The sequence below is a fragment of the Poecilia formosa genome, unplaced genomic scaffold, assembly GCF_000485575.1.
Source record: "Poecilia formosa unplaced genomic scaffold, Poecilia_formosa-5.1.2 Scaffold92, whole genome shotgun sequence".
Lineage (NCBI taxonomy): Eukaryota > Metazoa > Chordata > Actinopteri > Cyprinodontiformes > Poeciliidae > Poecilia > Poecilia formosa.
In genome coordinates, this window is record NW_006800031.1 from 1,713,188 (window position 1) to 1,739,275 (window position 26,088).

At 37.6% G+C, this 26,088-nt stretch overlaps 1 long non-coding RNA gene across 2 annotated transcripts in view; it reads left to right on the top strand.

The window, feature by feature from the left end:
* The window catches only part of LOC103142025 (uncharacterized), a 39,581-nt gene that overhangs the window by 11,521 nt on the left and 1,972 nt on the right, over positions 1–26,088 (top strand). For both annotated transcript variants that reach the window (XR_001662820.1, XR_001662819.1), the window contains 2 exons: positions 142–205; positions 23,034–23,143. This is a non-coding gene — a long non-coding RNA (uncharacterized LOC103142025). The remainder of the gene's footprint in view (positions 1–141; positions 206–23,033; positions 23,144–26,088) is intronic.

The following is a 26,088-nucleotide window of genomic DNA, read 5'->3' on the forward strand; positions in this document are numbered from 1 at the left end:
CTCCTCCACAGCTGTTCCCTATCCAGTTAATTAGTCCCACCTGCTTCCAGTCCAGCAATCATGTCCCCTGCAAAGTTCTTTCCATGTGTATGTAGACATTTTTTAGAAAACAGCTGTTGCAATATCCTTTTCTCTCCACAGGACTGGCTGGATTGGTCCTTATTGAGTCACCAACCTCAACTCCACTTGTGTCTTCAGCACTTTTGTAAGTTTTTTCCATTTTCGTTTAATGGAAACTCAATTTCATCAACTGTCACTCCTCCTCCTACCTGCACTTGGTTCTTATTCAACATCAAAACATAATGCAAGGGGGACTACCATATTTTTCCCCCTTTTTACAACAAATCTTCCTCTAAATTATAAGGTACCCAGACCCATAAAGACACGATGCATTAGGAAAAGAGGTCAGCTGAATGAATCCCCATAATTTCAATAACTCAACAAAAGAAACCAACTTAAAATGTGACCTGATTAAACTTTTACTTTAGCTCTGATTTCTTCTCCACTAACTTCTTCAATGAATCCTTCTAAATCTCTCCTCATAAAACTGTTAAACTGAAATCAAACTAATAGGACAAATTGGTCAAATCTTGATCCAAAGAGGCTTAAAAATCATAAAAACTCTCAAATGTTTTGACTGTATATCTCTGTCACTTCACTGTTTTAATCCTGCATGAAAACACTGAAAGGGTTTTGTACTTGGAAGCTTTACCAGATTTCCTCACTTTTTATTCAAGTGTCTGCAAATACTTTCATAAAGATAACTCCTGCATTTTAGACTTCTCTTGCATCACATTCTTAATATTTGTAGCCAATTTGGAAACTTATCAGTTGAAGTTCTCTGTGTGCATCAGCCTTTGTTGTGGTGCTTCTGGAAAAGCCTAAAAGAATAACAGGACCATAAATATCTCTTTCAAGACATCCTGTTCTGTTTGCCAGTCATTATGTGACTACAGACACATTTTAAACAGCCATCAATACATAAATCAAAACAGTAAATTCAGCAGATGAGCTCAAGACTAATACAATAACTTGCCATCTTTTCATATTTTTGTTCGAACGCCACTTGGACAGAATATGGGAACCAGTTTCATAAATTGTGTTCCTTCCTTAGCTTTTTCATTTGTAGGTATTTTAATTCATAAAGTATTCTATATTTGACTAGAACTAGCTACAAACTCTTAATTAAATCTTTTGTTACTGAAAAATAAGCAGATGGCATTTTTCCTTTCCTGTTCTTACTCATTTGATATAGAACGGTATAAAAACGCATGGCATATATGTAGTACTACATACATGTTAGTAAAAACACAAAGAGAATGGCAAAACACATGAATGTATGACCTTGTATTTTGTGAGGAACTCACCCAGGGTGTTGGGTCAGTTTCTTATAAAAAATTTAATGCTTTTCTTTAGCCAACCTTTTGGAGTCACAACAAACCAAACAACTGTAAGCTCAAAATGTGTCTGCCCAGAGATTTTCTATAGATCAATAAGAATCAAACATATTTCTATTTGGGAAGAGTTTGTTGGAGATAAAAATCACATCAGCATCCCAAGGAAACAAACTGGTTTGTCTTAACTCTTTTCTGGGATGATGGGGAAAAAAAAGAAATGCTAACAAGGTTTTCTTTGTCAAAGAACAAACCTCCTTTGTGTGTCCCATCTCTAAGGTCTGTGTTTCCACAGTCGTCTTCTTTCAACTCTTTAAATCATACAATATTCCCAAATTACAATGACATGTGCAGGATAGGGTTTCTCCTCTTCGAGACGTTTCTGTCAGTGTGTCTTGAAAGTTTTCTCTTGGCCGGGAAATCCGAGCTCTGCTTCGCATTCAATTCAAAAGTCTTGTGAGGACAATGCCTTTCACTAATTTGTTGGCTTCAGGACTTTTTGTGCTGCATCTGAAGCCAACTGAACAGTTGGATTTGATTTTTAGATGTTGCACATCATTTCCGGTGTTTCTTCAATGTAACCTGTCAGAGCAAGATTTAAGAATACAACTAGTAGGCCAAATGACTTGTATTCAGAGTGTATTAATACACTAAATACAATCATAATTCAAACTACTGTTAGTTAAAAGTTAAGTTACAGCTGTACTTGAACATGGCTTATTCTGCTTCTATGCAAGTAACTCCTACTGCAATTTTCTCTTTAGACAGTAGAGATCGCTAAAGAGAATTTCCCTCTTTTTATCTAGTAGCAGAAGAAGAATCTAGAACCAAAAATGTCAAACCTAATTTGATCTTACAGGAATTACTTTTTGGTTGTTTTGATGCTGATGTGATATTTTGGTATCAATATTCATTGTGTGATTATGTAGCATTGTAGTACGGAATATGTATGCAAACATTTTTGTGTTTGGTGGGGGAGGATAAGATTCAGAGAGAGTTAGATGGAGTGACTAAACGAGACGCTGTTCAAGCTATTAATGTTAATCCAATATTTGGAAGCATGACCAACATGGTCTGAACGGCTTCGTTCACTTTCTCCACTCGCATTGCTAAAACTACAGGCAGACTACAATTCTAAAACAGTGCAGAAAATTAACACCATCGTTCACAACTTCTCATTCTGTTCACTGATTGGCCCAGTAAAAAGTCCACCAGTGACAATCAAAATGAAGGGGAGAAAGCCCAGATTGTGCTGGAAGCGAGAATTGTTTTCAAGCAGGAAGGTAATGGCCATGCTAGGGCGAAATGAACTTGACAAGATTTTAGCTAAGTTACCGAAAAACATTAGCAGTAGCTGTTAAGGGGGAAAAAAAATAGAAAACTCAATTAGATTCAACACCTTGAATTCAACTTGGTCTGCAGGAAATTTTATGACAACCCAAAACCATTGTGTTATTTATCATCATTAGAGGACTTCAGAAGTAGGAAGACAGCCACACTCGCCACACATACGTACAACAGCTGCACACACTTAACTGTTTCTTTTTGAAGGGGTGTCGCTAAGAAAACTTCACGAGATGACGGAGATTTATGACTTTTCCTGTTTGGTTTTTCTTTCTTGCAGTGTCTTTTGTTCACACTGCTGGTGACATGTTGGCAGGAAAAGGAGAATCCTTGAGCTTTTCACAGCTATAGCACAGGTTGCTTCATACACCAAAGGAGCAGCTTGATCATTGTCTATCATGGGAAACTGCAAAGTTGGTTCATGAATATGCAACATTAAAAATCAAATCAAAGAAAGGTTTTATTACATGACACATAATACAAGTTTGTCATTTATGGTTTTAGTGTTTTTATACTTTTACATAAAAATTATAAAAACAGGCAAGACTTTTAATATGTTTGCTCCTAAAAGTAACCAGAACATGTGTCTAAATACTCATATCTCAGTTTTTCTTTCAAGTTTTTTTTTTAAAATAATCTAATCATTTGCTCTAACAGGAAGGAGAGCCACTTTGAAACAACTATAGTCAAAGCATAATCAATTTGTTTCCATCTAGATTAGTCAGTGATACTTCAATCTGTCCTCCAATCAGCAATTAGCATGGCATGGAATAAAACTTCCTTTTAACTTCCAATCTGCTTTTTGTCCAACTTATCAGTCTGGCCCGCTCACCATTTGTGGAGGCTCATTCAAGTTCCTGTGATTACCTTTGGCGTCATCTGAGCCGCTATCTCGTCTTCTCTGTAGTGAAGCCAAAAATGTGCAGGCACTGAAGGAGGACTAATGGGCCAAATCGTGAATGGCCCAGATGTCTGAGGACAAAATTGGTGTAAGCTGACAGTTTATTCAGGCATTCAACAATTACAGCATCCAACCGAAATAAAAGGTAAGATTTGGAAACTTTATCTAGATCTTGACAATATAGAGGAAACACCCCCTGTTATCCCCTCCAATCCTTCCCATATGAAATCTTGCCTGACTTTGGGCAGAAACTGTTCCACTAGATCAGGGGTGTCCAAACTCGGTCCTCGAGGGCCGGCATCCTACATGTTTTAGTTCTCTCCCTGGTTTAGCACACCTGGATCAAATAATGGCTCATCAGAGGCCTAAGGAGAACATTGACTTGCTGAAGAGGTTGTCACTACCACTAGGGAGAGAACTAAAACATGCAGGATGCCGACCCTCGAGGACCGACTTTGGACACCCCGGCACTACAGGGTATGAGTAAAAGAAACTTTAATAATCAACTTTTATGGATTTTGCATTGGCAGTGTGTGCACACATTGCTTGTTTGTCTTGTGTGGGAAATTAGCACTTACTATGCTCTTACTTAATCTTCTGGATTCATATTAAACTTGAATCAACTAGTGTGTATTCCGTATAAGTATAGAAAGGTTGAAAAGTGTGGTCGCTGCTGAATAATTTTAGTCAAAACTAAGGTGGGACTGTAGATTAACTTTACCAATATGGAGCTAAAACCATGACAATCCTATTTCTGATGATCATCTTCTGAAAAGAAAAAAACCTACTTTATTATGTTTTCACGCTACTAGGAGTCAGTTGCAGACAGATCCTTAAAATCCATCAAACATCTCTTTGTGACAAATAAAAATTTCTACCTCCAATTGAAGCACAGCCACAATGCCTGCTTTTCACAGTACCTGTGAATATCGGCTTTTATTTTTGTACCTTTCAGCTAGTTTAATTTCAACACCAGGTGAGACATGCTTCTTCAACATGATATTATGAAATCCATGTTGGAAGGTTAGGATCACAAGTCATTTCAAGGCTTCAAAGAAAACTGCTTTGTTTAATAGCTAGGAAGAATACGACTCTAAAACACTATATAATAAAACTGCAGTTCACATCAACATTATGTCTTAATTTCCTGAGAAACAAAAAGAAAACTATTTTGGCAGGCATCCTCTCCCTTTGTGTTTTTCTGCAAAAACGAGTCACGGATCAATGAGATGTATAATTCCTTTCTTGCTGGCTCAACACTGGGTTTGTCTTTCTAGTTTTGCATATGGCTACAGATATCCACACACATGCTGTGAATATATATATACAGGCTACAAAAACATGTGGTTTAGGGCCCTAGAGCTACAAAACATAAAGCTAAGCACAAAGCTTACACACCCCTCATTACTTTGGTCAACTGGCAAGTGATAAAAGATTCTACACATTAATTTCAACTGTGTTCAACTCATAGAAAACAAAACAAAGAATGGGCAAATTAATGCCAGATGGTTTTAGTGTGCAATTCAGAATCAACTCCCAAACATCTGCAGCAAATAAGCCAGGGAAAATAATAATGGTGCACGTAACTCAGCTATAAATGGGATGATCAAAGCTTTGCTTTCTTTCTACAACATACTATAATGAACTGAAATCTGAATACAGCATAAACTTTTTAAGAGTAAAATAATGGCAGGTTATTATTAGAACTGCTGTGTTTCAAGATAAAATCATATCCTTGCATGTTTTCTGAGCAGTTGTAGAATCTGATAACTCTTTTATAGGCATAATGTCCACAAAACATGAAATGCAATGTCGAGATGCTATTTTGTAGAAATATGCACCTGGATGTAACATGTGTTTGGCAATTGTGTGTCTTTTCATGCATCAGCGGAAAGCAAAAGCCCTTATCATGGGCCAAAAACACTCTTGGAACCCAATGTATGTGTCTAAATAATTACAATCATTGACAATTTAATTCCCAGTACATGCTGATCCACTGCGAGAAGAGATTTTCACGGATGAGGAGCGCAACTGCGTAAGATAATCTCCATCCCAAAGTGATCCCTCTATCTGCACCGAGAGCTCCTCAAATCCTGGTGAACGGGACTCGGCGTCAGATGCGTCCAACGATAGAATGACAGATTTATCGCACCCCAGATGTGCCTGATTTACAACCATTGTTTAATCTCCAGATTCCAACCACATGAAGGTCTTCTATTCGCGGCCATAATTTATAGGACACAGAGAAGGCTGGCTTAATGTTTTCTCTCGCTGCAGAGGATGAGCCAGCACTGTGACTTACGCTGATAAACAGATGCTTGGATTAGCATTGATGTCACAAACACATGTGGGGAAAGGTTATCTCTTAACCATTAGTTCTCGTCAGATCTTAATGGCTATAAACCCCAAAAAACCTCTTTTGAAACAATTTCTTGCTCCATATTCAAATGTCGTCTTTGTGCAAAAATAATGTTGGAATCAGTTGCTGTGAAATGTCCATCTGACGTGACTTAAGAGCAAAGGAGATTGTGCTTTCTTTGTTGCTGCTCCCATTTTCTGGAATACGTTGCCCTTCCGGACTGGATCTGCCCACTGGATCTGTCAGGATGATTTTAAATCACTTCTTAAAGCTTGTTTTTTTTCGTTGTCATTGAGGTCTGATACTGCAACTGTACTGTAATTTTCTTCTCCATTTTATTCTCCTGCAATTTTATAGTTTTTATGTGTCTTTTTACAGCCCAATATTGCAGTTTCAACCTGTTTTTAAAAGTGCTATATAAATACAGTTGACATTGACGTCTTCACATTTTGTCAAGTACATCTTTTAATGGATGCTAACTGGATTTTATGTTTTACAGTGACACAAAACGACGCATCACTCTGAAATGAAAGATTGTAGGTGTTTTTGGGGTCATCTGATAAACTGTCTGCAGCCTCTAGACTGTGTATGAGCCCCATCTGATTCATGTATCAGACAACAAAGAAACATTCCTACAACTTTTTATAATTCCTATAAAGTATGGGAAAGTCCTGCTCCTTTGAAGTAAATATTAAAAACATGAGAAATTGCGCTATGGACAACAATTGCTATTTTTGATTGGGCTCAATGCCCAGGGCACTACAATCTTGAGAAATCAATGAGTAAATGTATACAGTATATATGTATATTTTAAGCTACCCAGGAAATGTGGAATAGTTGACCAATTTTATTTGTGGAAAAAAAGACAAAGTATTTTTAAGACTTTTTTTTTTTTTTTTTTTTTTTTTTTTTCAAATTAGGGCTCCCTTGAATCGAGACCATCTATGTTACCATCTATATATGGGCTACCATTTAAGCAAAAACCACTACTGGTGGACAGTTTGCTTTTGCTTTGACTTCATCTTCAGAGGTCATTTATGTTGCTTAAAAAAATCCCCAAAGCTTTCAGAATGATTTAAGAGAGGCAGGACTGTTGGAGAAGTAATTACTGTATACATCTTAAAATGTCTTCCATGTTCACATTCCCACCCTTCAGCGTCATAGGCAAGTTCTCATTACCAGATCAGCTGAGCTGGGAGACGCAGGCTTCTGGTTTTTCCTGCGAGCCAGAGTTCCTGTGTTGTGGTGGGAGGGTCGGCAAGAGGCGACACGAGCAAATGCTGCTGTTTATTTCTATTCTGTCATGTGTGCGAATCTGATTACAGGTCGCTAAGTCAATATTTAGCTTCTGCCGACGGCATCATCGTCAGCCGGTTTATTTTTTCTGGGCCCCACCACATCTGCTGCCAATGTCATGAGCAGTAGCCGAAGCACTGCACTACCAGGAAGGAAAGCAAACAATGAGTCTGCAGTCCTGATCGAGTGAGTCAGGCAAAACTGTGGCTCTTCAGAAGCCATGACTCGCACCTAAATTTCAGAGTTATTTGTGGACAGTGGTTCTTGGGGTGGTTTGTGGGACCCCTCAATGGATTTGATGAGGGGGTCAGAAGTTCATGGTAAAATTCTCTTGTCACTGATTGACCTCCTTCATATTTGTGAGGAACAACAAACATCAAGGAGTTAAAAAAAAAAAAAAGCCAAAGCATGCTTTTTGAGGATTTAGCAAGCACTTGCAGTTCAATTGTTTGCATTAGTAGAAACATCCCATCAGCATGGTTCCAGCTGCAGGAGCTGCAGGGACAATATTTGCATTTCATGCATTTTTCATTTCATTCCCCTTGTCTGGGAAACTTTCATGGAGACTGCCACTTTATTAGAAGCCAAAAGGAACACAGCATCAAGGCTTGTTTTCATCTGGCCCACAGGCAAGAAGGATTTGATATTTAATAAAAATGGCGAGCAGCAAATTTCTTCCACTCATGACTTCATTACCTCGGGTTATTCCAGTGAGCAGGACCACACACAGCCAGGAGATCAGAAACACCTCCTCTGCTTGTTTGCCTGACCTACTATTTGAATTTGAAAGTTTGCAGAATCGTTGCCTTTCCGTGCCAAAATGAGCAAGTCAGGACTTCATTAGGCCTGGAACAGTCTCTCTGCTTGGTGTTTGTTGGGCTGTGTTGGAAACCTCTGTTTGGGTGGACCTGCTTTTGCTTTAGAACTCTTCTTGGCTCTGTGAGGTGTAATATGTGCATTTGCACATATTGTAACTTCAAACCACTCCTCTGGTTTCACAGCTTTAAGTGGAGTTGCACCGCTTATTTACTGCACTAGAGACAACACTTGGTCTTGGTGCAGCTTTGGAGACCTGCCATATGTAACCTTTCCACCAGCTTCTTTTATGTAGACAACATACATGCATTATGCATACAGTTCAAAAAGAACAGTCCCCCCAACAACCACCAGCGCCCCCTTAGCCCTAAATTCACTTTCGTCTGCTAAACATCTGGAATTCATTGAGAGGAGGAGGTTGCAGGGAAATGAACTCCGACAAGAGTCTGTAGCTTTAGGTTCAGCCCCCTGCTTTAAGTCCCCTAAGATATTGAAGATAGGCCCACAGACAAAAACCCACTGAACTGTCTCATATAGATTCATATAGGCCTGTCTCGACCTGATAATAAAGGATTACCAAAACATAATCAGTTGTCAAGGTTCTTGCGTTGCCACAGAACTGTAATGTTGTGGAATTCTGTGATAAAATCAAAACCTTTTCTTTTTGTTGAAACTTTAAACGAAATAAGTATGCAGCTCTTAAAGATGCAGAATCATTTTTTCCGCATCAAGTCTTCAGTTCACATACGACCTCAAAGAAAATGGTTGTTAACTGATGACTTGTTACCATGACTCAGTTCCTTACAGAATAAGCCCCCCTATTAAAAATAATAGTAGTGAAGCTTGAAGACTTGAATGCTGAGTCAGTCCTGTTACTCATGGTGACCACAAACAAACAGCTGGAAAGCTGGCTTAGGTACGCGATTGCAGATGTTACTGGTCACTTTTCTGTTAGGACAAAGCAAAACTCCTTTGATGTTTGTTTTTATGTTTGTTTATGCTTGAATAAACAAACATAAACTTGAACTTGTAATATATTTTGCATCTAGCTCTTTGAGAGCAGGGGAAGGAAAATCATAACTCAAGAAGAGGAATGTTTGGCTTCATCAGGTGCGCTTTCACAAAGAGCTCTTTTTACTGCTCTTCAAATGAAAGACTTGGCTGTCTGGGATCTGAATGACCTTACACATATGTCACAAGTTTGTGTTTCCCATTACTTTTCCTCCCATTTTTCTCACTTTTTGCACATGTTTATTACTTTTTCATAAGAATTTTGAAAGTGTTAAACTCGGCAGAAATGTTGTGATTTCGATCCAAGCCTTCTAGGTTTTGTGCTTCATAAAAATAGGAGAAATATTTCCCTTTTTTTTTTTTTTTTTAATCCTGATTGCTTTCTTGCCTTTATGTTGATGCAGAAATCAGAACATAGCCTAAGCTTGGAAATTCTTGTTAAAGAAAATATGCATGTAAGAACGCCTGAAGCAAATAGTTTCCCAGTAATACATGAGTACAGGCTGCATGGTGGCCTCTTTATGAACAAAATTACATCTGTTTTTTGTTGGCTTCAGACATTAATTATACCCTTCTGGAGTTGTCTGGTCGACTCTTTGGTGTAAATGATAGAGACAAAACATTGCAAGCAATACTTTTATCTTCCCTTTGTGTCAAAGTCTGTTTTGTTCTCGGTTATTGTTTGTGAAGAATGTTATCTCACCACTGAAACTTGCGCTCATCTAATGTTCTCCATATCTGGATGAAGACATCTGGATGAGAAAATTAGTTCAAGGATAAAATCTTTGAAGAACAATTTGAAACAAAGCAAGTTATAGAAAACATTTCTAGTGACTTAAAGTTAACAGTTCCTCATTATGTCTTAGTATTTCTTTCCTTGACCTGACAAATTCAAACCAAGCACAGCTAATTCTGGTGGAATTAAAGCAAAACATTTGAAAAATTGCCAGATGTTGCAAACTCAATTTTTTCATGCAAAAAAGTGCTTACAATGCATTAATATACAATATTTCCTTTAAAGCATTATCTTATCTGTTTTACTGTGTGGTCATTTACACTATGTATTGTCCTGTCTTTGTGGGGGCCAATTTTTAAAATCCTCGATCACATATATTACCAGAAGGCAATATAAAAATACATAAAACTAGAGCGCTGTTTTATCAGTCCATGGTAAAACTGGTTGCCAAGATAAATCAGTTATTATGGCAACCACATAAGAACTAACACTGTCAGTTCTTCCTAGAAAGGAGCAGATGCTGTGCTCTATAGACGGAAAAAAAGATTCAGAAAATAGAATTTTAAAAAATGACTTCATACAGGAAGTAACAGGTCATTAAAATGTTGGCAGAAACTTGGATCAGGTATACTTTTTACAAATTTAAATTTCATTGTTTACATTCATCATTTTGAGGATAAAATGGACTTTTTCAGTTCCTTTTTTACATTTTTTTTTTTTTTTACATTTTTTGCCTTCCAAAAGTTAAAGCTAAAAGCTAAAAAAATCTATTTAATAACTCATTTGCACATAATCAAATACATTTCATAAATGGGTTTACAGTAAGGAGAGCAAATTGAAAAAAGCTTGAAGTAATATTTTTTGTCAGTAAAGTGAACTGATTTCAAGGTTGGCCCTATATTTCAGAGAAGGCTCTACAGGAAGCAAATGGTGCAACATTGTCTTACTTTTTTTTAATGTAAGGAATGTCTTGTCAGCAAAGCCATGTTTGAAGAGCACAGGTGAAATCCTTGGGGCCATGGCATTCATACTTCAGTATTCATGATCCTGAAGTACAAATGCCATGCCAAAAATTCCTTCACATCCTTAGACCCTTTCATGTACCCAAACCCTCCCTCTAGACATTTCCTGTTTCACTGCCCTATCTGTAGCTCAAAACGTCCTAAAATGACAGAAACTACTTCTCCAGGCTGAACAAAAACATCACTGGTTTTCACTTCCACTCCAGCCAGTTTCTAACTTGTAAACACTTTTTAGTCGTCGGTTCTGTTTCAGAAAAATAGCAGATATAGTTAGAAGTTATGAAGCATTTAAGAAGTCACTGGTGTTCAGTAGCTCAGAGGATGGAAATCTTTGGATTATCATCTGAGGCCTCAAACAAAGCTGATAGCTGTGCAAACAAGCAGGTCTTTTTCACTCTTGTTCTGTGTATTTTCTTTACTTTCTGGCCATGACACTGAAAATAAATAACCACAGGACTGTAGATGCTCTGCTGAAGATTTGTGATTTGTATGACCATGGTCTTTTAGCCCCAACACAAATAGTAAACAAGGAACAATTTTAGACTGGTCGACGGCCAAGGCAAATGGTTGTACTGTGATAACAGGCTTATTTCCTGTAGTTAGGACTTTTGTTTAACATTGGACTCAACTATCAGTCCACAACCGGCAAGATAAGGGTGCCCTAGTTTCAGATCTTTTAACCTCTGCCACAGTCCTGCGTCCAGATGTGGGTTCCCTTAAGCAAATTATTCGCAGTTCATAGTACACACAGGTTCCCTACTAAGTGTTTCCAGCTTAGATTTGGCAGCACACAGAGGAGACATTCCAATGGAGCAACATCATATTTTCCCTTCTGCATAGCGTAGCAACTAATTATTTTGTGTGTGAAAAAAAAAAAACAGAAGACATGTACAGAGTACAATAATATGTTTTGATTGCTTATTATTTTTGGATTTGAATAAAAATAAACCCTCAACGATTTGTGTTCATTTTGGAATATAAATAGTGCCAAGTTTAAAAACGTGCGCTGCAAGAGAGAAAGTGCTTAGCGTTGAGTTTGTGAGTTTACCTCGGGAGACACAGATGAATCAAACACTCGCCTAATCTCAACAGTTGTCAAAGCGATTGGACAAGAAATTTAAAAAGATGTTTCCATAATAATCTTCTCCATAGTCATAGTTTTTTTTCTCATATTTTCCCTAAAATTACTGCAACTAAATAAAAAAAAATGCTTCTTACAGATTTTATTTTATTTTGTCATGAATCCACTCTTTCACTTTTTTGTGTTAATAATGTGAAACTGTGAGATGACGCCTTACAAAAACATTTGCACCCCTAGAACTTTTCACATTTTGTCAAGCTACAGCCACAAAATTAAATTTATTGTTTTGGTATTTTATTTTAGACCAACATGATACTTAATAACAGGGGATTTAAAAAAAAAAATCTATTTGTTTGATATTAGAAAATTTGGAATCCAAACTTTCAGTAACAGTAAATGACTAAAACATCCCTGGAGACAGTTTTTCCACGGCCAATCACATAACCTACTTTATTTAATTATAAATATCTAACTTGCCAAACCTTTATTGCATTGGAAAAATAACACCACCCAGAATCTAGGTCCTTCTAAACAACAAGACCTCTTTCCACAAACCACAACAGAAACATTTTTAGCAATGACGGTACTTTAGTTTTCTCAGTGACGTTGAATATTCAAAGGTAAAAATGTTCCGAAAATAATAATTTGATGACTTGCAGATTTTACTCTGCTACTCACGTTCAAACATCCCTCTTCATCTTTAAACTTTTAAATTTGGCATGACATAAAATAGAGACATTAATGCTGTTTTTCCAAAGCAGAATCTGTGGTCTCCTCTCTGTAATTGCACTACTGATGATTACTTCCTGTGGGAACTCCATGAAGGATGTTTGGTCCTATTGCTTCAGATGACCCCAAACCAGAAAACACTCAGCTCATGATATGTGTTTTAGACTCAAACCACTTTCCACTGGATACTTGCAGGAAAGCACTCCAAACTTGAACAAACCATAACTCTGAAGATTTTTCACTTGCTGAAGGAAGACTCCCTGTGCAGTCAATCATCCGACTCTAGCGAGTTGCCCTTCTTTGCTCTGAGAACCCAGAGGAGCCCTGAAGCTCTAAGAAACATTTTCATAGTCAGGTGGTATTTACATTTGAAATTGTTCAGAGTGCAGCTTGTCTCTGAGGCAGCCAGGAGTGAACACTGTTTAATCTGCAGACACCAGATAAATCACAAGCAGTCTGGGCAACACTGAGTATTTTATACCTGGATGAAACTTACATCTATCACATAGCTGGCTCATGACTGGGTGATAAAAGCTTCTTTATCCTCCTGTAAAAAAACAACAACATGTCCCTGGTCCATAATTACTGGCCAGCAAGAGACAACACAATTTTCCGCACAAATGTGCCAAGTTTTTAAATTTTCTCTATCCTTGTTTTAAATCTGGGTTGGGGCCATCCTTTCCTCAGTTTGAATATCAGTTTGCCATGGCAGTCTTTTAATGTGGAAATTGTGGCTTTTTGCACAGGGCGACACAATTCAGATGAATTGTGTTGCACAATCAAGAATCGGTTATGCTTTGCTTATTTGCTGGCCCTCTCAGTGGGGTGTGAACTTCAATATGTGTTGTGTACATTGTAAGAACGGAGAAATTATATTACTGTACACTGAGGGTAGATGATGAGGCTGAAGTTGGTGTCTGATTTAAAGCTTATGATTTGTTGCTAAATTAGAGGGCGATTTAATTCTTCTTTTTTAAAAAAAGAAAAAGAAAAAAGTTTCCTGGAGTGCATCCAACCATCTTTATTCCAAAATAAGATACATTTAACCACTAAGAAACTTTAGATTCTGACAAGCCGGAAAAACATCTATGTTGAATAAAACTGGACTGAATTATCCTGAACTAAATCTGTCAATCCGCCCATCAGTCTGGGAGCTATACACTACATACAGTTTGAGTGAAATTTGTTTGACTTTTGTCTGATCTACTACTGTACAAACTTTTAGATTCTAATAGAATTCAATTATTTTTTAGTTGGTTTAATAAAGAAGCAAAAAATTGTCCTCTGATTCAAAACATTCTGTTCCTGAAATATGATTTAGGCAACAGACACCCAGTGTAGACGTTCAAAGCACTCTTCTTCAGTGGAAAGAAAACACCATCCTCCCACCAGCCATGTCGAAGTTGAAGACAAATCGCCAAACATTTATTCCTTTTTAATCAAAGAACAGCAAGAGTTATTCCAGGCTTTGGCACGGAAAGCAGTGATAATATATAACAGTTTTGATAAACACAGCAGACCACCCCCTAAGTATTCAGTGGAACTGGGAGAACAAAGCATAACTTGGCATTCCAGCAGTGTGTCCGGCTGATGAACACAGCTTTATTTAGAGAGTCACAGGTGAATTTAATGATAAGGATTCTAAATCCAGCGTGTTGTTTGAGTTACCACAGAGATAAGTTGTCTTCGGGGAGTTTCAGAGGTTCTGCTGGCTGTGCTATGTTATCTAAAGACATTGTACTTCTGAAGTGTTCGTAAATGCTTTTCCTCATTCCTTTTGGTACAACCAGCAAGAAATGAGATTGCCTCCATTGAAAAGGTTTCTTCAGTTTTTAACAACTTAAGACTCGCAGACGTGCTAACACACTATAGTTTAAACAAACAAATCTATTTAGAACAATTTTTATGAATATAAAGATCATATTTGCAATAAAAATTAAGTTAGAATTATGTCTTAAAGGTTAATGAATAACCAAGATGGGCAAGTTCTTATTGCCTGTGACTTGTGCACTTAATTTCTAATAAAATAAAAATATTTTAGCCTGGAATTTATGCCTGATACAGTGGATGGGATTGGTGTCATCTTTTTAAAGCCATATCATCACAACAATGAATCAGCAATTCAACGTTTAGAAAATAAGAATGACTGTTCGTGAACAAGCCATTCAAATAAATGAATCATTTGAGTGAATGAGACGAAGCAAATCATTTCATTACCTGATTTGTTCATTTCTCAGTTCAGAAGAGGTCGGCACCAAAATGCCGGTCAGGTAAACTTCCACGTTCATAAAATGTGTCGTAAAGATTAACCCAGTGAGACACATGGTGCCACTCCAATGCAACAGCTGCATTGTCAGGATGTGAGCCTTTCACGCTCTTTTTATTTTTATCTGTGCTTTTATAGCTTGATACTTTCTTTTAAGTGTTACTTTTCTGTGTTGGCTTTGTTGCTGCCTCTTGACCAGAACTGCCATGAAAAATAGGTTTTTATTCATCCTGATAAAATAAACGCTTAACAAATGAGATAAAAATGATCACCATCAGTCTTGTCTTCAAGATGAGTACTAAGTATTTTCCAGGCACATAAGGCGCTTTCGCACTGCACTGCACTGCACGGTACGGAACGGTTGTGTTCGCATTACAACTTGCGACCGGTTCCACTCGGCCCCATGGAACCACAAGAGCTGTGGTTCCAATCGTGCCGGCCGAGCGGTTCTGCTTAGAACCAGCAGCTGATTGGCCGCTGGTTGTTATGGAGTCAGACGTTGATTTTCCGTTGACAGCTGGCTCTCACTACTATATTACTATACTACAGTCTACGGTATTTTTCTTCCGTATTTCTCCTGGCAATACGTAGAAGTCGTTCAGCATTTTGTCTTCTGAGGGTAGCTTGTTGGCAGAATTTAATTAATTGTATGAGGTTGATGAGCAGCAAAATTAAATCCATGTCGTCCATTGTTGTTGTCGTCGTAGTAGTAACTGTTCTTCTTTTTTATTAAATTGGCATTTAGCAACCAACCAACTCAAACCACATTGTTTAGATTTAAAAATAATGACGTCCGGCACCGCTTTGATGGCACCCCGGAGTGCAATGCGAACACTTCCGTACCGTTCCGTTCCGTGCAATGCGAAAGCGCCTCTAGTGTCATTTTTAAGCACAATCAAGTAACTGTTGCCTTCAGTTGGTATAAAAATGCTGTATATGTCAAACTTAACTTTAAAAAAATTTGACTTTGTAATTTAATGCCTTGAATTTGGCCTCTGTCTCTTCAAGAAGCTCCTGCTTTGACATGTTACCTTCAGCATGTCATAACAACAATGCTCCTCCATTGTGCCATTTACAACAGTTTTTAGGGGTGTTGGACTGACGAGCCATTTGCATGATAAGCTCAGCCGACCTGTTTCACCAGGTGTTTGCTAATCGCTGATGCCACAAGTGTGGAGGAGCTGAGTGGGCGGGGCTTGGTGTGAGGCGTAGACTGCAGCTCCAGAGTGGTGCTTTGGGTAAATTGGTGGTGTGTTATATGAGCAGGAGTTAAGGTAGCCCTGAATGTCTGTCACTCTAGATTTAAGGATTTCTTAAACATGCTCAATTGAGTCAAAATACCCCTTGTGTTTGATGAGGGAATAGTATTATAAAGCTATAACAACGTCTCAATTTCTATAAGGATGATGGTAAATCCTTTGTAAAAGCAGTTGTAACTAATTAACCTTACTCCAATATGGCTTGATATTGCTGTCAGGAATATTTCTCTCCTACCCAAATTATTATACGATTTTCTTTATATCTTTATTTATTTGTTGATTTATTTTAGTGTGGGATTGTGCGATGTAGAGGTCAGAATATATTGTGTTAAACAGAAGTGAGAAGCTTCATTTGAGACAGGTACTGCTGAAAATGCTTTATTGTAAGTTTGTGGAGCAAATGTCACATTTGTTTTAGACTGTCAGATAGTGATGGTGTCCTTTAGAGCAAAGTCTGTTTTGCAACACAGTGAAAGTTAAAACACTTAGGATTCATAAGTACTTCACACATCCCCCCTCTAAAATGAACATCCTCTAGATCTGTCTAATAAAAAAAATACCTTCTCGCATTTTGCTTGATTGCATTGAACCGTGGGAAACATAGTTATTGCTCTTTATTCCTTTAAATCCAGTCAGTTGGGTCTCCTAAAATTTTAGAAAAACTTGCATGAATTATTAATGTAGATTATCTGCAAGTGTCACTCTTGACTTCATTTGCCTCTCTGATATCAAAGTTATGCTGAAGAACCTCAGACCACCTGGGTCCTGGCTTTCACTTTCAGGTGGTATTCTTGAGTTTCAGCTAAAGTTGAAGTGATTATTGTGCCTCGAAACAACCCTGTCCGCACACTAGCATGTCAAATAAAGATCCGAAGAGGGTGATAATAGCCAGCATTGGAGCAATGCAGCAGATCCTGCAGCCACAGCCGCCTGGCTGCTCGCCTGCTGCTTGATGTTTAACAAGCCAGTTATTTAAACGGCGCTAATAAAACATCTCCTGCTGGGGGGATAGGCTCTTCATAAACCCTCGCTTCACCATATCGAGTGTTTGTTTTGCTGCATTCATCATGTCTTCTCTACCTTCTCTGTAATTATCAACCAGCTCCTATGCAAGTGTCATGGTTTTTACTATAATTGGAGTGACAAAAATCAAGCGGCCATCACCTTCTATAGCTGCAGTATCTCATGTCCAGACAGGAGACACATAAAAATGCTGTTTACCAAGCAGAGCTTCTGGACAGCAAGGTGAAGAACACAAATTTAGGTTCAGACCTTTGATGAAACATTGAAGCATTGATTGTAGTTTACAATCATTGATGGTTGAATCGCAGTTGAGACCAGATGCTTACATAAAAGATGAATAAAAAGACATCTTAAAAAAAAAAGACAATTTTTTTCTCTTCTGCACAAAATCATTCTTCAACTCAAAGGTATAATGCTGCTCCAACTTTAGAGGTTAAAATTTAGACTTGGGAGTGGTGTTACACACATCAATCAATCAATCAATCAATCAATCAATCAATCAATCAATCAATCAATCAATCAACCAATCAATCAGTCAAATTTTATTTGTATAGCCCCTTTCAGCAACAAGACTTTTCAAAGTGCTTTACATCTTGAAAGCACAAAAATACCAACTCATAGAACCCTGGCTCATACCAGTTCAATAGAAACATTACATTTTAACTATATTCTCATCATACATTAAGTAGCTGGACAGTGACCAGGCTAACACTTATTTTGGAAGTGAGCAGTTATGCATTTCATTGTATTTTATAAACAGAAACAGCAGGGACATGCTGCAAACAATCCAAAAATTAAAAACGATTGAACAGTTTTTAGTGTAAGGTAGCCATTAAAGATTTGTGAGAAACCTTCAGCTTCACAAGTTAAGGGATATGGTCAGAAACGGTAATCAGATAGGCCGTAACATTTAAATGATGGTCAATTTAGTCCTCATTTAACTATTTGTGACCCAGAACAATTGTAACTAGTAGGAAGTTAGATGGCTATATACAACAATATCATTGCCAGATATAAAACAATAAAATTTGAAGTGCAGCATTTAGTGCCAACATTCTAGTCATAGAAATAGAAAAGGAAAAGAAATTGCACCCTATAAATCCCATAAAAAAATAACACTTTGAATAATACAAACTGAAACTCCGCATCTCCGATGTTTTCAACAACGGTAGCCTTAATTCGTTATGTCGATGAATTGTAATTATTGCCTTGGGATAGGAGCGATTTCTTAAGCAGTTTGTCGTTGCTCCATTTGCCCTGTGAATGTTCATACAGTTGTAAAACTTTGCTGTCTTATTTATATTTTTTATTTTTATTTTTTTGAATATGTCCCATAAGACGAACATGAGAAAACTCAGTGCAATCAAACAGATTTGGCAGAAGACCGATAACATTCTGATGAGTTCCTGAGGCCCAGGACTCTTGGGGTCGATCCACCCCCCCCAAGAGACAGCAAGTCTGGGTCACATCCAGAGCAAACGCAGCTCAGCTCCCCACATGGCTCAGACTTCATCATGTAACTCCATAATAAGATGGAACAAATGGAGTCATTTCTCATTTATGTCAACATTTTCTTTATAGAACAGATTTTTGATGTATATAATGATATTCTTAGTGAACAAACTAATTCTAACATCTAATAATTTCCACCCTATGAAGTTATGAAAAAATAAGAAACTTTCTACTAATTGACAGATGTGATCAAATAAAAAAAAAAAAAGTCTTATCAGTTTAATGCTCTTTTTGGAGCGACACTGGCACTGGTATGAGCCAAGCTGCATAAAAGTTCCATATTTTTCCATAATCGTTGTTGTGATTAAAGCAAGACCTTGGAACATTGCTGGCTGAAAGCCCCCAGGGCAGAAGGGGTGGGGGCTGGGCGGTACTAGGAGGAGATATCCCTGATGTTAAGTTTCTTGCAATCAGATACCAAGTGTCCTTGGTTATTGTAAAATAGAATGTTTCAAGATAAAGCTGAATATCATCAAACAAGCTCCACATTCAAGAATGCTTCATGAGCTTTTCTGTTCTAAGGTTCCTTTTAAAGTTTAAAGTCATTTGAAAGGATACAGTATTATCCTTTCAAATGACATATGGATACAGTCACATGGAAAACATATTAACTTTCAGACAATAAAAAACGTTTTGTTTTTTTGTTTTTTTTTACCAACATATCTAATATAAATATTTTTTTATTATTATTTTAAATATAAGTGGCTACTTTAAAATGTGTCAGAATTTAATCTAAAGCCCCAATCTGTGTTTGAACCGCTACCATCACAGGACCGGGCTGCAGCTGCATCATTTTCCAGCTATCTATCACTCTATCACTCTCTCTTGCACACTGACCCCCCTCTCCCTCATTCCAGCCATCTGTCCCTAGCAGAAGTTAAGGTATTCTCTTTCTGCCTTCAGAGTACAACTAGATGAAGTCGGTGACTTCAATAACAAATCCAACTTATTTTTTTTTTTGGAGAAAAAACATATAGCATTAATTCTTCAGATCCCCTTGACCTATCATTATAACTTTATAATCCGAGTGACTTCCTGCTGGTGGATATGATTCATAGAGTTAAATATAATCATGTTTCTATAAAGAAAACTAAGTCGATTATAGAAAATAAAAATGTCACTGGTTTTCAAAACAGGTCCTCTTTGACAAACCATATCAGAATTTGGTTTGGCCATGAATCTTTTTAGGTTGTAATCATTTTTGCATGATATATATATAAAACATGCTTCCTCAAGTAGTAAAAGTCTTCCTGTCTTTGACAGTCTCTGTGGCCTCCATTTATTCAGCTTTCCACCCCGTTAAGCTGGTGTTTCTTATTCGGCGGTCCTCACCCTTTTTATAACAAGCACCACTTCTTCAAATTCTCGTTTTCACAATGCTGGAGTCATTTTTAAAACATTGTGTTTTGGGTTGTATCATAGAAAAAAAGACTAAATAAAACATTCTTATGCATTGTCACTAAATCATTGTGGAAGGATGCAGCTTAATGATGGTTTAAATCATTTTCACTCACAAGTAGAAACTTCCATGTTGGTAGTTAAATATTTACATAAGTCACAGAAGGCCATAAATCAAAGTGGGAGTCAGTCAAATAATTCTCACAATCCTTGACCCCAAAATACATAATCCAACATGGCTGCTTTGCAAGCTACAATTTTATGATGTTGATGTAAAAAAATGGTTATTTACTTATTGCATCAGCATTTGAAAATACAAAATGCAGATGGAATCATTACTATTAGTTTGTAATACTACTAGTGTTTCACCCGGTCACTGAACATTTTATTTAATCAAGTTCCAACAGCACATGTAAATTAAATGAAGCATAAGTATCAAATGTACTGCTATTTATGAAACAAATACTAAAGTTTCTTCTTGATTTATGATTTATTCTTCAGACAGATTTTTCACAGGTTAAGAGACAGGGTGCTTTAGGACTATTACATTTAATCTATTTAAATATTGCTACATCAGAGACATTTTCCCCAAGCTGAGAATAATTCCTGGATTACTGTTGTCTGGGTCAGAGCAACTTTGCTCTGGGTGACATGTTTCTTCATGTCCTGCAACATGGAAGCTGAAGTACGTTTTCCTTCAGTTTTAAATGCCAAAGATGTATAGATGCACCCCTTAAGATAACATCCCTCCATTTTTTTTATTTTTTTTTATTCCTGGTTACAGAAACCCCAGTGCCAGGCAGTGAAAGCAGTATACCTGGATGTGGATGTCTTGGTTTATCTAAAGGATCACGTAAATCTGCCCTGATTAATAAGTTAATGTGAAATCTAACCTCTGGTGCATGCCAGCAACCTGCAGTGCATCAATCTTTCTGTCTCTCTGATGGATGCAGGCAGCAGGGAACTCATGGAGGCAGTTCCATACGGGTGTGCAGCTGTCTGTAGACTGAAGTTGCAGCTTGAAAGAGACCCGTGGAGCTGGGGGAGAGGCTACAACAAGCTTTTTCACTGTTCAAAGAAGACACCTCCTTTAAGGTCCTCGAAACAATGAAAGCTGGAGCTTCTTGCACAGATGCTTTTATTTCAGTCCTTGAAGTTTCTCAAAGGTGATGAAATGTTTGCAGGCTTTGTCACTGCCTTTCTGTGTCCAGTTGTTTGAAAGCAGTGTCAGGTTTCCTACTGCAAAGCCAACTTTTTTTTATAACATAGAACTATTGCTTGGGAGAACTGTCCAAATTTTGTCGGTTTTCTTTGCTATAATAAACTCTCTGTTAATATGGCCATTTAACTGTCCTTTGAGGAAAAGCTAAATCCGCCTATTTCTTGAAAAGCCACAAGATTAAAGTGCTTGCTAAGTTTGGAGGACTATTTTTCAATCTGCCAGGAAGCCACTTAAGCTTAAGGGTAGATTTGAGCCACAGAGAATTCACAAACGACTCCAGCCTCTGCTGTTTCATGTCGACTTTATAAAGAGCAAGAACGTTTGTCTGTGGAAATCTGACACAACCTTTAATTTCTGGTGCCTTATGTCAGTAATGTCCATACACAGTTTAGTGCTGGAATACTGGAGGTGTTCTCACAAAGCAGCAGCTATATGTAACGGTGCCAAAGTGTCTGCATGTTGCTATATGGGTGTGTGCGCTTTGTTTTCCTTGTAATTTACCAACCATCTGAAGTAAATGGCGTTCTCATAGCGGCTCAGATTGTAATCTTAGCACAGCAAACCTGCTGAGGGCATTGCTGTAAATCGCCCATGTTTTAAGGGCAGACTCTGAGATCGCAGATATGTTTTACTTGTCAGAGCACAGTATTATTTTAATCATTGCACCTCATCATAATCAGGCGTAATTTCCCATTGTTTGTGGACGAGTATTTTCTCTGTGTGTCTTATGTATGAAAGTTGAATTTGGCAAAATCTGCATAGCAAGGCTCCAGAGACATATTAATGATGGCGCACATTTGATTGCAATGAGACAAACATGGTGCCAATGTACACTTAAAATAACAACAACACAAAAACAAGTACCTGTAATTTCATCAGATGCTTTTTTCCCTTTTACTTCTTCTTAGATCTTGGACTACTATTTCTCATTTAATATGTATTGAACAAAGACCACTCATGGGGTTCCTCAAAGTGCTTATCTTGAATCAGTTTATTCAACAAATCAGTAATTTCCCCTAGCTCCAACTATGGAGTATTAAAACATCTCTGACTGTACATATGCCTGTATGTCGAATTGATTTCTGTTTTAGCACATACACCAGTTGCTTACTGTAAGGAAGTCCATAACGTCAATTAGTGAATGGTTTAATATTTTGTCCAACTTCATTCTTCTCTATGACACCCAAAGTTCAAGGTTAGAGATCAACACTTAACTAGATTGAATAAGCCTGAAGATCACAAGCAAGAAAATGAGGTCATGCAGACTTATCTGTAAATTTAAACATCCATATTAAATCAACCTACTACTTTATTCAAAAAGTGAAAATTTCTCCATATTCATTAAACAGAACAGCAGGAAAATGTGCATGCTTTTATTTTCAGTTGGTTGTTACAATGTATCTGTGTCTTTATCACTCCCTGTAACAACAAACATCCAGCTGGAGCTCATCCAAAATGCTGCTGCTAGACTCCTGACCAACACCAGGAAAATGACCTTCATTTTACCAGGCCTGAACCGGCTCTCGGTTTAAGAATAGCTCTTTAGACGCGGTTATTGTTAAATGAAGATCTGAATAGTCTTAAGCCCACATACAGCTGCTGGACAGGTATAAACCGAGTAGAACCCTGAGGTCATCAGAGACGTGTGTACTCTCTGTTTCCAGGAGCAGAGCTAAACAACAGCTGCCTGAAAACCTGACATGTGCAGAAATTGATGGCTCCTTCTTCTGTAGGAATGGGAAACCTTACAGTTTATTTCAGCTTTCCCACAGAGGTAAAAAAACACTTAATCAGTTAACCTTTCATTATGTCTTAGTTATTTCTTTTAAATTTGCATTTAAAGTTTTTCTTGTTTTTATGTGGTGATTAATGTAATGCCAGTTTTTACTATAATCCAATTTTTTGCCTTTAAGTTTAACTTTCTTTTTTTCTTTTTCTGTAAACTCTAAATCTTTTTCTGGTGTGTAAATAGTGCCAAACAGAGGTTTGTTAAATAATTCATAGTTTGGGACGAAATGTAAGAAACAATCCATTTTTATTATACACACTTTTTCTTGCTTGGTTGCTGGGAAGTCGATGTCTACCTTCAGCAGTCATTAGCTGAGAGGCGAGGTAAACCCTGGACAGCTTGCCAGTTTTTCAGAGGGCATCACAGATACACACAGGACAAACAACCATGCATACACACTCATACCTAGCGGTAACTTGCAGTATTCAGATATGCCAGCAGCCATGTTTTTGGAGTGTGAGATGAAGCTTACAGTTCTCTCACAGAAGACAGGTGAAGAAAACACACATACAAGTGGAGATCCTACAAACTATGCAGAAAGACCTCAGGATGGGATTCAAACCCAGAACCTTCTTGATTGATGAAGGGCAAAAGTACTACCAACTACCTCACTAGAATGAAGATAACTTTACTAAAATTGCTCACGTTGGTCAGTAGTCCATGAGCAGACTGCAAAATTTTTAAAAACATTAACTTTTCTTTTTTATATATTTGAGCCTAGAATTGTTTCCTCATAGTATTTCTCCCTAAAAAGGCCCCTGATCCAATTTGATCCAAAACAGAGAGAAAGCCAAGCACTAAAGCTCCCTGTTTGTGGGAAAAGTTTACTGTCTTAATGTGGCACAGTTGGTTTACATTTGCTTGTTTTTAAGTAACTGAAATGCTTTGCCATTAAAACAGTTTTTTATTTTTATTTTGTAGACATATTTTTGACGATTCTACCTCCTTTTTTTGGATCTAAAATTAAACGATTGGAAAATATGGAACAAGTCAATCCCTCACATTTTATGTCGACATATGGAAAAATGCTATAAAAGTTGTTTTACTGTGCCCATGGTTTAGGTTGAAATTTTTCCTCACAATTACGATGACATCGTCGCATTTATCTTGGAATATTTTCACATTGACCGAACTGTGTACCGTGCCTATCTGCACATCAAAAACAGGCCCCATTGGAATCAATGCCAGAAGTTCCCTTGCAAATGACTCCCAGATGGTTTCAACCAAAACAACTCCTTGCTCTCGTCTGAATTTATACAACACTGCTGCGTCTTTGTGGACTACACAGTAGTTTGGCCACATGCTTGTTTAAATGTTTCTGCCTGAGAGTTAGCACTTCTAGCAAAGCCATATTTCACTAAATTATGCTCTTTTATGCTCAATAGGTTAATCAGCAACTGCTTGGGTTTCTCCATTTTCTCAGTCCGTTTCTACCAATGTCGCTTCTTGCTCATGGGATACCAGCGTGTAGCATTTGCTAAAACAGTAGCGTACTTTTGCATTTGTATTTGTGAATCAGTCCCTGGTTTATATTTGCTGCTGATGGAACTTTTTCCAACTTTCTCAAAAACTTATAATTGACTTTGCTGCACAAACTTTCTCAAGCTCATGTTTTATGCATCACTGCTTGTCGCCTGTCTGCTTTTGTCATTGATACTGAGCGTGGCCTGCTGCGCTCTGCCCGGAATGGCAAGAGGGCTTGAGTTTCCCTCCAGCACATCCCCAGCCCATTACCCAGAGGGCTGTGCAGCTCATTCCGTGGCCTTAACAAGACCTCGGAGGGTTGTTGGTGGTTTGTGCATGGCTGGTAGATTGGAGGTTAAAAGTTACTTACACCAAGGTACATTGAGAAGCTGACGCAACAATTGTACAAAGACCCTTTCGAACCATGAGACATTTTTGGTCAGCAGATACTGATGGCAGCAGCTAGCTCATTGTTTACACTACTTTTCATTTGAATTAGAGAAATATAAAAAGTAATCTATTACAAGGGATTATCAATTTTTATTTCTCTTCTTAATATATATATATATATATTAACTAAAATTAAATCAGTATAATAGAAACTAGATTTCATGAATCTCTGGGGATTTCAAGTTTTATTTATGTCAAACTACTGGATTGTATCAGTACAATCTTTTATTTGATAAGCTAACTAGTTATAGACCCAAGACATACGTTGAGATGAACTTTCTACCCTTTCAAAAAAAGAAATGCAAAACACACCATTATACCCTAAAATATGCATAAAGCAGAAAAAAAGTGAAATAAAACTTCACTAAAAGTCAGCTTACACTATATATACACTATATATAGATATATGCATCTACACGGGGTGGACACGAGCGTCCCCGGGATGGTAAAATTAGGCCATCATATTGAGTGCTGACATAAAAGCTGAGAGCAGAGCAGCACTGCAGGAATTTTGGAAATGGCATGGCCTATATGTCATGAGGTCCAGCTGCTCCTGTCAGGTACAGGGAGATGGTGAGCAGCGGAAATGGAAGATGTGTAAATCAGACCTTGCTTGTCGCCAAATTCTGTCCAGGCACTTGAGAGAAGCTTGATGGGGAAATCAGACCATGCAGAAAGACTCATATGGACTTTGCAGTCTTTCCTCAGCAAAGTTTGTTCTTTGCGTGCCCATTAAAAAGAATTTCAGGCAGAGTGGTTAACGTCATAAGTTATTATTTATGTGTTTATTAAGGGCACAACAGAACATAAAATTCAGCGTTTTGTACGTACAGTAGGCTTGATGTGCATAGTTTTTACTTTAGCAAGAAACAAAGAAACCTTATGGAAAGCACTAATTAAAATGCACAAGTTGAATATGAATTGGATTAGTCTTACCTTTAGTAAAGGGAGAACAGCATAAGCTTTTGAATAATCACATCAATATTAGCTTGTATTTGTCACATAAAGATAAGAAA